Genomic DNA, 14,728 nt, shown 5'->3' on the forward strand with positions numbered 1-14,728 from the left:
GATTACTAAACGATATCTTCAGAGGGTTATATCTTGGCCACAATGCTATATCTTGTTTTATATGGCACAGAATTGAATCCCAGTCACAAGATTAACTTAGTTTTTGTTTTCTTTTTGTAAATTGTAAAGATATTTTTTTGAATTTTATCTTTCTGTTTGAAGGGCTGAATTTGCAATCATTTGGCCCATGATTTTTCTGTTGAAATATCTTAAGCCACTTCCCTTCCCCCTCCCCCCACCCCCATTTAATGGTTTGTATATAGGCAGCTCCAGGATGAGCAGCCAGGTTATAAGAAAATCCTGTGCTGGCTGTTTAACTTTGTGTATTAATGCTTTGCATGATGACTCTGGTATGATTCTTTTTTCGGAGCATTGCAGAGAGACTTCCTGTTTTCAGCGGGCAAATCAATTACTTTCATGTAGAAATGTCTCCTAATTTTCCTTTTGGCTTTCCATTCAGATTTTAATATTAAAGTAATTAAATAATACAAGCCCAAATCTTGGTAATATTGTTCTGCTCTCAAATCATAAGATACATTGGCTAAATAAAAAGCTTGCATTCTCTACAGGCAGTGATTTTTAAAATACATTTACTAGAAATCTCCCAAGATAATGCAATGGAATCCAAATTTGGTAGTAACAGTCATTACTGTTCCAATTTATTTTAAAATCTTTTAAAATGTAAGTATTACTATTACAGTGTACTCCTTTATAAGTTTCTAAGTTGTACATGGCAAGAAAGGGATTAATCCAGGAAGCAATCAAAGAACAATTGAAAATGGTCACAATGTCAGAGGAAAAGGCTAGGAATATGAAAAAAAAAAAAAAAAAAAAGAAATCTTCCCTGGATGGAGTGGAGTTAGTGGGACTTGGTCTTCAACTAGTAGTGAGAGAAGGCTCCAGGTTTTGCTGTGCTGAAGACAGAAGGATTTTTATTAAAATGTGATGCATGAGAAAATGGCTGTGTTATAGCTACACCTTAGCTGGGGGAGATGCTTGTTTAACAGGAATGGTCTTCTCAGGTATCCTCATAGTATTTACAAGAACTGTTGGTAATCAATAAGTTTAAGAAGTTCCAGCTCCTTGATAAGTGAAAGCATGCTGCGTGCTACGTGCTATGAAGATGCATTGAATTTATAATTCAGACAAATAAAACTGTCTGATTTGCTAAAATATTTCAAGTTCTCTGATGTGGACCATAAAAGATACCTAGAAAGTGGTAATCTGTGGGCACTGCCTGTGCTGTATTATAATTGTTTGATAATTACCACAGAAACTATAAAGGGTCCCATCTTTTTGTTCTACTGAGTGGTGTGACTGGTACATAAAACATGCTGATGCCTTGCCCAAAGGCTCAGGTCATGCATAGACTCCTGGCAGTCTTCAGCAGGTGGCTCAAGCCAGCTATTTCTAGGCCAAATCTACTTTCCTGAAAACATATCTGGGCTAGGCGTTCATCTCCATAAGTAAGGGAATGTTATGTTTAGCAGGGGAGATTTGACACAGTGTTAGCCCAATCCAGGACATTTCCATTCTTCTAAACAAACTGGAGTATTTTGCAGAGGTAACTTTTTTACCACTTACCTAATCAGGAGACCAAGTCTTCAGCTGATGTGAATCAGTCTTGGCTCTTCTCAGTTTGTCAACACTGCTCTACACCAACTAAGAATTTGCTCCTCTCTATTTGTCTCCTGTCCTGTTTCTTTCTTGTTCTCATCTGAAGGTCATAGCCCATCCATTTATCTTTCTGGTTAAAGTCTAGTGTCTATGTAGAATAAAATAAAAGTGTAAGAGATGTTGTAATCATCAACAGTCTTTATGGGGCCCAGCCAAGTGGCACTCACTGCATGATCAAATTTGGGGGCGAGACATAAAATGGCTTTTATATCAGTTTCACATATCTCTGATTCTACAGCTGGCAAAGTGAAGAGTGGACTCTCCAGCTCAAATTAAATCACCCTGCTCCATCAGAAAGAACCAATTCCAGAAAGTGTCTAGAATGTGTGACTTCTTATTTTCTTCTTTTTCCAGATAAGTACTTCTTATTGCACAGAGAGAACTGTGGCAGTTTTTCTACCTTTCTCTACTAGGCAAAGCCTGAAAGAATGAGCACAATCAGCTTTTCAGCTGGAAAGACACAAAATGCTGGAAAGATAATTTTTTTGCTACATTTTTCTTAGTGCTTAATACCAATGATAAGTCCTTATTCCATGTCCTTTAGAAACTAGGTCTCATTTTGCTCGTTTGTACTTAGCTCCTCAATAATAAGATGATTGTTATACCTTAAAACTCAAAATAATATGCTGGCCCTCCTTCAGCTGACAAAACTAGGTTTTTTTGCAGTAGCTTCTCCTTAAAATCAAATGCGCTCTTAATGTAGCATGGAGGCATAGGCACATAGAAATGTATATGTATTTTTTGTTGATGCTCATCATGAATGTCCATCTGGTAGTATATTGATGAAAAGAGCTAGTGATGTTACACTAGTTTCCAGTTGAAACAAGATCTCTTTGTTGAACTAAATGTAGGTAGGGAAGAGTGGATCAAGTAGTCACAATGTGACTGGACTGAAATTAGAGCTAGGTCTGAATGTAAAGCTGACATGGGGAAGACCTAAAAGGCCTAAAAGATGATCTCAGAGAAGTTGTCTCCTTTCTGTTTCACTCTTCTCTTCTGTAAAGAGATAATAAATTACTTCCACACTGCCTTTTTCATCTGTAACTCTTTTATAAAGACTGTTACATTTTTGGGGGTTTTTTTTGGAAATAAGTCAACTGAAACCCAGGGATGTGTATTGTGGAGGGTAAAGCTTCATTTCCCTGATGATATTGGACATCTTCATGCTTGGTCAGTGGTGGGTAAGCTTGCCACCATTATGAATCTTTTTTATTTTATTCTTCCTTCCTTCCTTCATTGTATCCCATTAACCTTCAGTCCTTTCTCATTTGCTTGTGTGTTCTGGAATTAAGGAACCACCAAGTCACTTTCAAGAATCTCTGCACCCTCTGAAGAAAACCCCCAGTGGAAATTAGTTGAACGATTTCTCCATTTAACCTGAAAGTCTCTGAGATGCAACTATAAAGCAAGCCAGTACGTCTGAGAAACCCATTCAGATAAGTAACTTCAGATTTCACTGCAAGATGTATCTTTAGCTCAAGGACTCCTTGGATCAAAGATGTTCTGAATTTTTACAGCGTTTGATCAAAATTAACACTTTGGTAGAAAGCTCCTTTAAAAATTTCCTTTGAATTAAATATCTACTTGATTTTTCACAATGTATTGTCCTGATTACTTAGGTTGCAACTGAATAATTAACTGTTGTCTTGTATTGGTTATCTTTTTTCTAAAATGTTTTCTGATGACACTAATTCAAACAATCTGTTCTTAAAACCACAAATCCACCAGCTTCATGCTCCTTTAATTTCACTGACTCGTTATTTTGAGCTATGAAACTGTTCTGATGTAAAAATAAAACTACCTCATTATGATGTGAGAAGAAAAAAATAATTAACTTTTTCTGTGGCTTTCATAGTTTTCCTAGTTCATCTCTACAATCTGAGATGGTCATATCAACATGTTTTTCAGTATGCTATGTACGTAATTGCCCACTTCTACAGGGGTACTGTTGAAAGTAGCTTACAAACTACACGAACTTTTTTAGGTTGTTTGTAAGAAATGTTGTGAACTACAAATGATTTATACTACCTGCGTGCTTGGTTCTACCTGTTATCTGTGTACCAGTAACAAATAATCACTCCAAAAACTGGAAAAGAAACACAAGCTCCTCCCTTCCTAGAACATCATAAAAATGTAGATGTAGCACTTCCCCTTCATTAGTGAGGTCAGAAAATACTGAGGTTTGGTCGTGTTTTTTTTTTTTCTCCCCAGTCTGTCCCTTCTGTGTGATCACAAACAGAAAAAGTGAGACCAAGACATTGTGAACGTTTGGTTGCAGGGGTGAGACAAGTTGGAGTGATAATATGGAGGTAATATCAGTAGCCCTAACTCACACACAGAAAGGATCAAAGTTTGATTTTCAGATCTCATTGATTGCTGGACTGCATGCCCCTACTAGGGTGAAAAAAGACACCTCTGGAACTGCCTGCTTGCTTCTGACTTCTGCAGAAAGAGGCTACCTGAACACAGATGTCCTGCTTTCACAGGACAGCATAATGTAATCACATATGTATCACATTACACACATATATATGTGAAATAATCAGTATAATGAAAGACAGTATCATTATTCCTGTACTGTTACACAGTGAACGTACAAATGTAGTAAGGTTAAGTCTCAGAGAAATGCAATGATGTTCTGACACCTACTTTTAAAAGTATCTAGAAATTCACCTTTCTGTAGATTTAAGATTTATATTTCATAGTTTTAGCTGTGATTTGAAAAAGTTGCTTTTTGTGTGTGTGCTTTTAAGTAAAAATAACTGATCATTCTCCATTAGTTTTATGAGTAGTTTGGTATGAAATTAAGCAATAAATTAAAACTAATAGATGGTATACTTTATCACCACAGCAAACACTGATGGAATTATAGCTACCAGAAGGCTATATTACGATAGCACTGACTAAAGAAAATGGCAATCTGTGAGACTTATGCTGTGCTGAGTGAACACAAATCCTTCTCAGAATATAATTTTTGGTAATTTGCAAATTAGGCAAGAGATGGTATTGATATTTGTTTTACACCTGTTAATGTCTCTGTCATTATAGGATTATAGGTTGGATTAGTGTAACTGAAGTTGGATTATTTTTCTTCGTGGTGCACACAATACCTTTCATTTTACTTATAAGTATTAAGCCTCAGAGTCCTTTACTTTGATGTCTGGGAGTTTTGGAGCAGAGAATGAGGCAACAGGAGGCAGCAGCACTTGTTGTTTGCCTTGTCAGTATTTACCCTTGGTAGCTGAGCCCAGTCCTTTTGTTCCTGATTAACTCTGGACAGAAATGCTCTTTCCAGTTCCACAAAATGGACAGAAAATGCTAATTCAGAAGGCCTGCCACTTTGGCTTTTATTTATCTTGAGCTGCTGACTGACATTGGCATAGCAACAGGGAGACTAAGAACAAAATGAAATGAATGGTACCTAATATTGCTGCCCAGACAATAACACCTGTGTTGCTGGAAGTGGTGGATGAAGACATAAATGAATTCAGAATTGTTTAAAAATTTATTTACACTATTTATTCAGATTCTCCTTGGAGGTTAAGGAAGTGAGGGAGTCCGTAGTGTGTTCTCCACCTCCAAGGTTTTCCACCTTTGCAGAGAGATATGACTTTGAAAAGACATCCAGACTCTTGCTACGCTCAGTATAAGCACAGTCTTTCTTGTATGGTGATCCAAGGCTGCTTTCTCTTTACCATCCTCTACCTCACTGAGGCTGCTGGAGTCGCTCTTACTGGTAGCTGGTATGCATGCTCTACAGGCTGATAGTCTTAAATGTTGTCTTATAGCCTCTTTTTGTAACCAAAACTCAGATTCAGGTACAGTTTAGTCTGTATCACTTAATTTGTTAAATAGAGCAATTGATTATATTGGGTTCTTTGATCATATTCCATCTTCTGCTATTGTACAAGCAGAGCCATAACAATATACAGACTGGGCTGGAAAACAAGAACGGGGATTAGTTCAAATGAAGTCATAATCTTACTAAAGCAAGGGAGAAAAGACTGCTAAATCAAGCTAGGTTTTTCTCAAGATCTTTTTTAAGTCTTCAAGTGAGATGTTCTCTTCCTGGTCTTGTGTGGTCTGCTGTCTTTAGAAATGAGGTGGTGCTGGGGTACAGGATGGTGGTACTAGGGTGTGTCCCCAGTAAGATTCAGGATTAGCAGGGCAAGATTATTGGTATGGGAAAGCCACAGGGGGTTGAATCCTCTGCAGAACTTGTCATTTTTTCAACATCTTGCGCTATTATCCTAGATACTTTGGGTCCTAAAGGATGGGCCCAGTGATAGTCCTGCCTTGCCTGCTAGTTTGCAGGTAGGCTGAGATTGTTCAGGGCATTTCCTATGCTCTGCTACTGTTCTTGACTATTTTATATTGCTTGGAATTTACAGAGGAAAAACTACAAAATTCTGTCTTACTCAGGTAAAATCATGCCTGTTCATGAATGGGTTAGAAAAGCAGTACAGGGGTCATTGGCTCATCTCTTTTTTTTTTCATTTTGCCCTAATAAAAGAGCTATGCCTGAGCAGAGATCTCTATAAACAAGACGCTGTTGCTGTTGCGCCACTTTGACTGTGATAAGAAAATTTTATCAAAAAGCAACTCTGTATTTTATTTCTTAACAGTGGCCAGATCCTAGGAAAAAAATCATTACTGACTCAGTGAATGAGTTTAAGCCAAAACAATATGAGCATTTAGGCTGTGGCTCTGCACTGTACTACACTTCAAGTCCCCAAAATGAAACAATGTCATCCGGTGCATCTGTGCTCCCCACACGCTGCCAGTGGAACAGTCTAACCCAAAGAGGACGTCGGTTACTATGGCTACTTTACAACCTGTTTATTTCACCTTATTCACAAGGTGGTCTTAGATCCTTTATGGATACTTAAATTTCTCTGACAATAAACACAAGAAAATTACTTTTTTTTACATACTGCAAATGCACTTCCTTTTCCACAACGTTTCTTTAACTATACCTCAGCTTTAGAATTTCACTAATTGGCTAATCTTTGTTTGCTTACTGTGAGTTGAAGTCAATGAAATAGAAAATTTTCTGAGCCACCAGAACAAATACTTTTAGCAGTATAGTTCTGACCAAGGTGGAACACTTTTTCTTGTTATCATCATTCCAATTATTTCTCTCCCTTCAACTGGAAAAGAGCAACTTAGAAGAAAGACATGACATAATCTAGAAGCAAGAGAAAAAAAACAAATATACAGTCTTAATTGATGTCAATCTATAAGAACCCAGCTAGAACAGTCTGTTGTCCATATCCTGGCAAGCTTTAAATTTAATCTACTACATCATGGTGATTTACAGGAATTGTCTTGCCTTCAATTTACTGAACATGTCACCCATCCTAATGTATTTTTGATTGTTTTCAGATCCCTCATTTGATAGAGAAATCATATCTTGAACCTAGTTGGGTGTGGTTTTTTTCTGAATTTCTCAACATTGAAAGAGATAGTGTAACCTTTTTGTCAGTGGTTATGCTATTGTAATTTTTTAAAAAAAGTACCGGGTTAAAGGGGGAGTGCAGAGAAGTAAAGTTTCTGTTTCTCTGACTATACATAATATTTTTAAACATACACTAAAATTCAGACTTATAAATTACATTGATCATTTAAAAAAAAACAAACAAACAAAAAAAAAACCCCAAACAAACAAAAAAACCCAACAACAACAAAACCCCACAACAAACCCACAAATAACAACAGAGTTAGAAAGAAGAAATGGCCTAGAGTGGTTGAGGTAAAATGTCTGAATTCAGAGAAATACCTCTGAATCTTTATGGGTTTTTTAGGCTTTTTTATTTTTTTTTAATAAGTGAGGTCATTTGAAGACAATTTTCACTGAGCATGAATAAGAGAACATGGCTGTATGAACTGGTGATTGAAAAACAATTCCCTCAACCTTTTTTTTAAGGCCTTTGAGAAAAAGTGTTGGCTTTTCTAAGGTAATGATTTGGGGTGAGTATATTTTTTTTGTTCTTTGAAGACTCTGAGATGGTTTTAAAGGATATACAACTGTTAAGTGAATACAGCAAAGTTTTAAAACCTAAGGAAAGAAAGTAAAGGAATAAGTGAAGATAAGAGGATGAAATTGAAAGAAAGACCTCTGAGATGAACTACCTGAGTTTCAGAAGACACTTGACTTCAGGAATATTTGTAGGTACTTCTAAAATCTTCCCTAGTCTTTATAGATCCTTGAATCCCTTTGAAAATTCCAGCCTTCACTGACTAGGGTACATTGAATATAGCAATCAAATGGAGGAAAAAATTGCCAGGAACAATCAAAGTATTCCAAGATACTGAAGTACTTGCTCTGAAGATTAGTATGAGATCAGCTCCCATGCTGCTCCATCTTTGTGGCTGTCGTTATCCCTGTTGGCAAGATAAAACCAAAATGAACATAGCAGCATATGCTGTAGGCATATGTTTGAGATTACTTTTTCCAGTGCTCAGCGGTTTTTTTGGTCATTTTTCTGTGCCATTGAAAAAGCACTCTCTCGTACACTCAAAATTCATTGTTTTGGGGACGGGGATGTTTGTGGGATTTTGTGGATATATTTTTTGCCTCTGGCTTATCAAAACCATATGTTGAAATCAGGATCTCTGAGGAAATTCTTATGCATTGGACACTAAGATACAAATCGGTACAGCTGAAGGTAAGGTAGTGAAGTAATACTAAGTGTGTATATTTTATTACAGCATCTCATCATTACTACTGTACTATTTTGAACCCAAGCTTAGTTTCAAAGCTGGCTGGGGTAGTTCTCTGTGACCTTGTACTTCATCAGATAGTAAGTCTCAGAGTCATTCACACATTGGCATATAAACTTTTATCCTTTCTGTTGAACACCTGGTGAGTGCACTGAACAAACCTAAAAGCAATTTAGTAGCTGTTCGTGATGTGATGTCAAGCAGACCTCAGGGAAAGGGGCCTGTATTTTTCAGGCTATCCAACTTGCCTTACTGTTACTTCCCAGATTATGTAAAATGAATGTGTCATGTCACATTGCTAAGCTCTTAGTGGAGGATCTAGCTGTGCTCCTCCTACAGTCTAGTCAGCTCTCCTTGCCTTAATACACATTGCATTAGGTATGATAGCTGAGATGAACAATTTTACAGAAAGTCATTTTCTTCCAGCTGAGATAATAAATTCATAGGTCTGTGATAACGATCTACAGCACTTGGGATAACAATACCCCCCACTTGAACAAATTATCCAGCCTGCAAACCCTTACCTGTAACAAAAGGTTTAGGCTGTGGCTTTTCTAAACATGCTGTGTCAAAGTGCAAGGAGATTCTACACAGTCAAACTCCTCAGAAAGTGACCCAGAAAACAGCACTCTGGCAGATGGCTTCCAATAAAGTAAGAACATTCCATTAAAAATGGAAACGTACATACCTATACGCTTCTGAGGAAGCATGTGCTACAAAATGAATGCTTGGGCAGGTGTCAGGAGCAACTGATGAGCCTGGTGCACCTGAATGAAAGCCATAGGATTGAACTGGGTGGTTCTTAGTGATCAGTCACCTGTTCCAATGTATACTCATTCCATTATTTCTGTCAGCCCAGAAATTGAAAGAGGTTTTGTAGCTGACTTGTGATGCACTTCAAAACTGGATTTCCATTGTATTTTTCTAAGTCATACAAAAAATGTGGCTAATGAACCTGTGACTGGATTGCATTTATTGGAAGGTCACAGCAAAATTGAGTCTCCTGAACTGACAAGGTGGTAACCCATTATGTGAGACAAATTATTTTTTATTCCTTGAGTATGCATTATAATATCATTAATCATGTTGAAATCTTTAGGCATTAATGTGGCTGTACTGTATAATTTCAGAAGATTTTCAATTTATTCCAGCATTATTCAACATCCACCATAAAGGATCTATCCCAATATTAGTGGTGTATGTGTACAGAACATGCAGTAATATTTTTGCTTTGATTATAAAATGAGTTCTCCTTTTACAAAGATGAAACAAAGTACTGCTTATCATTGTAGAATAAACTGTAGACAGTAGAATGAATATTTTATGCCACCAAAAAATTGGAATAACTCAGTACAGCTAAACAAACTTTACATAGACAGTCATATTTTCCATTTCCTTCTAACTAACAATCTTTTTCATTGTCAATACCTCATACTTCTATTTTTGAGAACTTTGAAATGCTTCATAGATAACTCCAAATATTATAGATTAAATTATCTTCCTTAATTGAAAGACAGTCACTTATCCAGCCTTCTGAAAGAGGAAAAATCTACCATTTTACATTTGTTGCTGTTAAAAGGTCAACATTTATCCATATATCTTGCAGTAGATTATCAGGAATGTTTCTGTTCTTCTGAGTGTTAATTTCTTTTGAATTACAGTCAAATACTGTCTTATGGGATGGCAGAGTGGCGTAGCTGTTTATAAATTCTGGGATTTATTGGTTTGGTTTATTTTTCTTTTTCTTCTTTATTAAGAATTACTTTTTAAAATGTGTTTTCATGTGCTCGCTTGTTATCTTATTGAGTTTTTAAATATTACCTCCCTTTCCCCAAAATGGACCTTTTTTTTTAAGAGTGAATTTTAACTGTTTTCACTCCATAATACTTGCTTTTGTTTTATGATTTGGGGAGGGGGAGGGGGAAGGCAGGGCAGGGGCTGCCTTTCCAATGGCCCTCGTGATGATTTAAGGACACACAAGTTGATTATAACTATTGCTACTAGATGGGAGTGGAGAGTTCAGCTATATACTAAACCAGATCTCTTTTACACCAGGAGTCTTTCAGCAGCAGATTGTGGATTATGCAATCTGAATGATGTTTGTATGACCAGCTGGAATCTTGTCATATTCACGCTAGATCTTACAGTATTGGGGAAAGAGTAGAGGCACAGATGGAAGTGACAGTACCAGGTACATAAGCAGTGAGGGATTAGATGCTGCGCATCTGCTTTATAGAGTAGCATACAGATATAAATGCAATATCAGCATATTCATCACTGCTTGTGGGAATTCAAAATTGCAATAATAGAAGTGCTGGTAACTAGCAAGGAGCTTGCAGGAAGTCTTGGATCTCCTTATTTCTGTTTCCTAATAAAAGATTTGCTGCTGTAGTTGTGTTGATGCCAATATTTATTTCTGTTGCAGAGACAAAGATTGTTAAATATTCATATCTTTGGATAATAGGGCATGGAAAACCAAAGTAAGAGGGGATTTTATATCCCTCTGGTTGAGAGAAACTTAGAAATAGAGTTACTTTATTTATTAGCCTGTCAATCTGTTTTCTGTGTTTAGAACTACTTACTTTCTGGTTATGGTCCATTACCCTGACTGACCACTTTCATCTCAGGACATGGGTAATGGAGAGACATGAAGCTGTGCTTTGTCAAGAGACTCAACTCTTACCTTTTCAGGAGATGGAAAGCAAGTTGTAGGTTGTGACTCAAGTGCTGCAGAAGAGAATGAAACTATCCCCATCATAACTGATGACCATAAGGCAGATTTATCTTTTCTTTTATTGTTCCTCTGAAGCTAGTAGTAACACACTTGGAAACAACCTTTATCATTCCCTAAGGCTCTGGTAGGATAATAGAAACCAAATTCTGCCCTGCCCATTACATATGAGTTTTGGACAAAGATGAGCCCCTGACCATTGCAGAGCAAAAGTACCCAAGAAGATAGCTTAACATGTGAACTACTATGCTGCACTTGGTAAGCTGAACTGTTTCCCTTTCAGTGAAGCAACTGAAGGGACTCTGAAATAAATCATGGGATCAGACAATAGTTAACTGCTTTGTTTGTTCGACGAAGATCTCACTGAGTGAATTTCACAAGGCAGACCTCTTCCATTTTCCCCAAGATTTTAAGTCTAGGCTAAAACACTGTCTACCTTGTGGGGCTTTTGTGTGTTTGATTTCTGTTGGTTTGGTTTTTTTGCTTTTCCTGCTGCTGCTTCCCTCACAGCTTGTCAGTGTTCTGCAAGGAGTGAGACAAAAGAATGGGAAAATATACTGAATGTGTCCTCAATACAATAAAAGCAAGAAAGTGGTAACCACTGACTGAGAATTAGAACTAAAATTAATCCTCTCTATTCTGAAGGTGAATCTTTGAGATACGACTCATTTTGCTAATAAAAAGCAACACTAACAGCTACTTAAAAAAAAAAAAACTGGTGTCCTTTTTCAGTAGAGACTCAATGCAGCACATTCTGCCAAAACCCATTCCCATGTGGGTTTTGGTTTTGTTTAGAAAAACACTGAACACAGTTGAGCATTTGTGAGCAAAAGAGTTCTGGCAGTTCAGTCTTCTTTCAAGTATTTGTTACCACTGCTTGAGGTAAATTGATAACACGTGCTAGAGGAGAGTAACATTTCCAGCAGCCCTGAAACATGCTATTTGGCTCTTTTCACACTGAATATCTTGTTCTACCGACTTACAGGTAGGATGATTGACCCAACAGTAACTACATGCAAAGATGAAAATCAGTGCTTCCTCCTTAAATATGTCACAGTTCTGAGGACACAAAAACAAGACTATTTTTAAGAATTTTGCATAAGCCATTTGGAACTGGTTGTTGTATTACATGACAACAGACATATAGAAGAGGTCTCTCAAATTCTTGGATCTGAGTAATTTTTGAACAAGACATAATGCCAAGAGTAAACCAAACACAAACACTGACAGTAAAAATGCACAGTGAAGTGTTCTGTCAGGTGAATCACTATTGAACTGCAGCAGACGATTGCAAAGCAGAATTTCTCCTTTTTGTCTGAAATCAATGGGTGACTGCAAAATAAATAAGAAAAAGTAGTTTTATTTCTTAATTTTTATATTCCTTGAACAATGAAGCCAAGAAAACTAAAACTATAAACTCAGAGGAAGCGAGCTAGAAGACTGCAGTACAGAAAAGAAGAATTAGGGGACTTTTTTGGGCTTGTGAACTCTCTTGCATTGTATATAAGAATGTACAAGGAACCATTGGAATATGAGAAAAATGTGCAAGTTCGACTCATCAGCCATTACCAAGTTTCAAGGTAGAAATTCTGTAGAAAAGCATAATAGGATTGTGGTCTGGGATAAAGCACCTGAAAATACTGAACAATCCAGAATCTGCTGAAGCATTTAAACAGCTATGCAAAGCAATGTGGTGTATGGTGAGAACTCATGGCTTGCACAGGTGTACTCTTTTCTGGGTAAAAATCTAGCTGGATGGCTGAGCCCAGAGAGATGTGGTGAACAGAGCTAAATTCAGCTGAAGGCCAGTTACGAGCAGTGTTCCCCAGGGCTCAGTTTTGGGGCCAGTTCTGTTTAATATCTTTATCAATGATCTGGATGAGGGGATCAAGCACACCCTCAGTAGGTTTGCAGATGACATCAAGTTGGGTGGGAGTGTTGATCTGCTCAAGGGTAGGAAGGGTCTGCAGAGGGATGTGCACAGGCAGGATGGATAGGCCAAGGCCGATTGTAAGAAGTTAACAAGGCCAAACACCAGGTCCTGCACTTGGGTCACAACAACCCCAGGCAACGCTACAGGCTTGGGGCAGAGTGGCTGGAAAGCTGCCTGGTGGAGAAGTCCCTGGGGTGCTGGCTGACAGCCGGCTGAGCATGAGGCAGCAGTGCCCAGGTGGCCAAGGAGGCCAACAGCATCCTGGCTTGTGTCAGCAGTGGTGTGGCCAGCAGGAGCAGGGCAGGGATCGTGTCCCTGTGCTCGGCACTGGTGAGGCGACACCTCGAATCCTGTGTTCAGTTTTGGGCCCCTTCAGGACAAGAAGGACATTGAGTTGATGGAGCATGTCCAGAGAAGCGCAACGAAGCTGGTGAAGGATTTGGAGAACAGGTCTTATCTGGAGCATCCGAGGGAGCTGGGGGTGTTTAGTCTGGAGAAGAGGAGGCTGAGGGGAGACTTTATTCATCTCTACAACTAATTGAAAGGAGTTTGTAGTGAGATTGGTCTTGCTTTCTTGGCCCAAGTAACAAGTGTTAAGATGAGAGGAAATGGCTTCAAGCTGCATCAGGGGAGGTTTAGATTGGATATTAGGAAAAATCTCTTCCCTGAAAGAGTGGCCAGGCATTGGAACAGGCTGCCCAGAGAGGTGGGGGAGCCACCATCCCTGGAGGTATTTAAAAGATGTGTAGATGTGGCACTCCAGGACATGGTTTAGCAGACATGGTGGTGTTGGGTTGACAGTTGTTCTTAGTGTTCCTAGAGGTTTTTTCCAACCTTAGTGATTCCACGATTCTAACATAGTACACTTACACCATCCTTACTATGTTTTTCTCATCATACTTTAAGAAAATAAACAACCCAAAAGGGGTTGCATCACCTGAAGTTATAGCTGCAGTAGGAAAAAATGTTGTATTACAACAACCACCAAAAATCAGCTAGAATAAGTGGTGCACAGGGGGCTATAATCCTTCCAAGCCAGAACACTTTGCTACAAGGACTAGGAGACTGATCTCTGAATAGAAGAAATCCGCCTTCAGCAATATAAACTCAGAGGATTTATTCTGGTACATAGGATAGGAAAAGGAGAAATAGTTCTTAAAAGGGTTTCTTAAGAGATTGTTAACACTGCTTGGTATCATAGGATGAATGGATACTCATTTTCCAATACTTTCTCAATTCCAGCTGATCAATTTATGAAGCAGGGATGCACTGAATTCCCACATTGTGAGGGATTACTCAACAACAGATCACAGAATCACAGAATGGTAGGGTTTGGAAGGGACCTCTGGAGATCATCTCATCCAACACCCAGTGTTGGGGTTAGAGTGGGGTGCACAGGACCGTGTCCAGGTCCTCGACACTGTCCTGCATATATCCAGAGACAGAGACTCCACACCCTATCTGGGCAGCCTGTTCCACTTCTCTGTCACTTTCAAAGTAAAGTTTTTCCTCATATTCAGGTGGAACTTCCTCTGTTCCAATTTGTACCCATTGCCCCTTGTCCTGTCCTTAGGCATCACTGAAAAGAGTCCAGTCCCAACCCCTGGACACCCACCCTTTAGATATTTATAAGCATTGATAAGATCCCCCCTGTCTTTTTTTCT

Source organism: Phalacrocorax aristotelis, chromosome 11 (assembly GCF_949628215.1).
Source record: "Phalacrocorax aristotelis chromosome 11, bGulAri2.1, whole genome shotgun sequence".
NCBI lineage: Eukaryota > Metazoa > Chordata > Aves > Suliformes > Phalacrocoracidae > Phalacrocorax > Phalacrocorax aristotelis.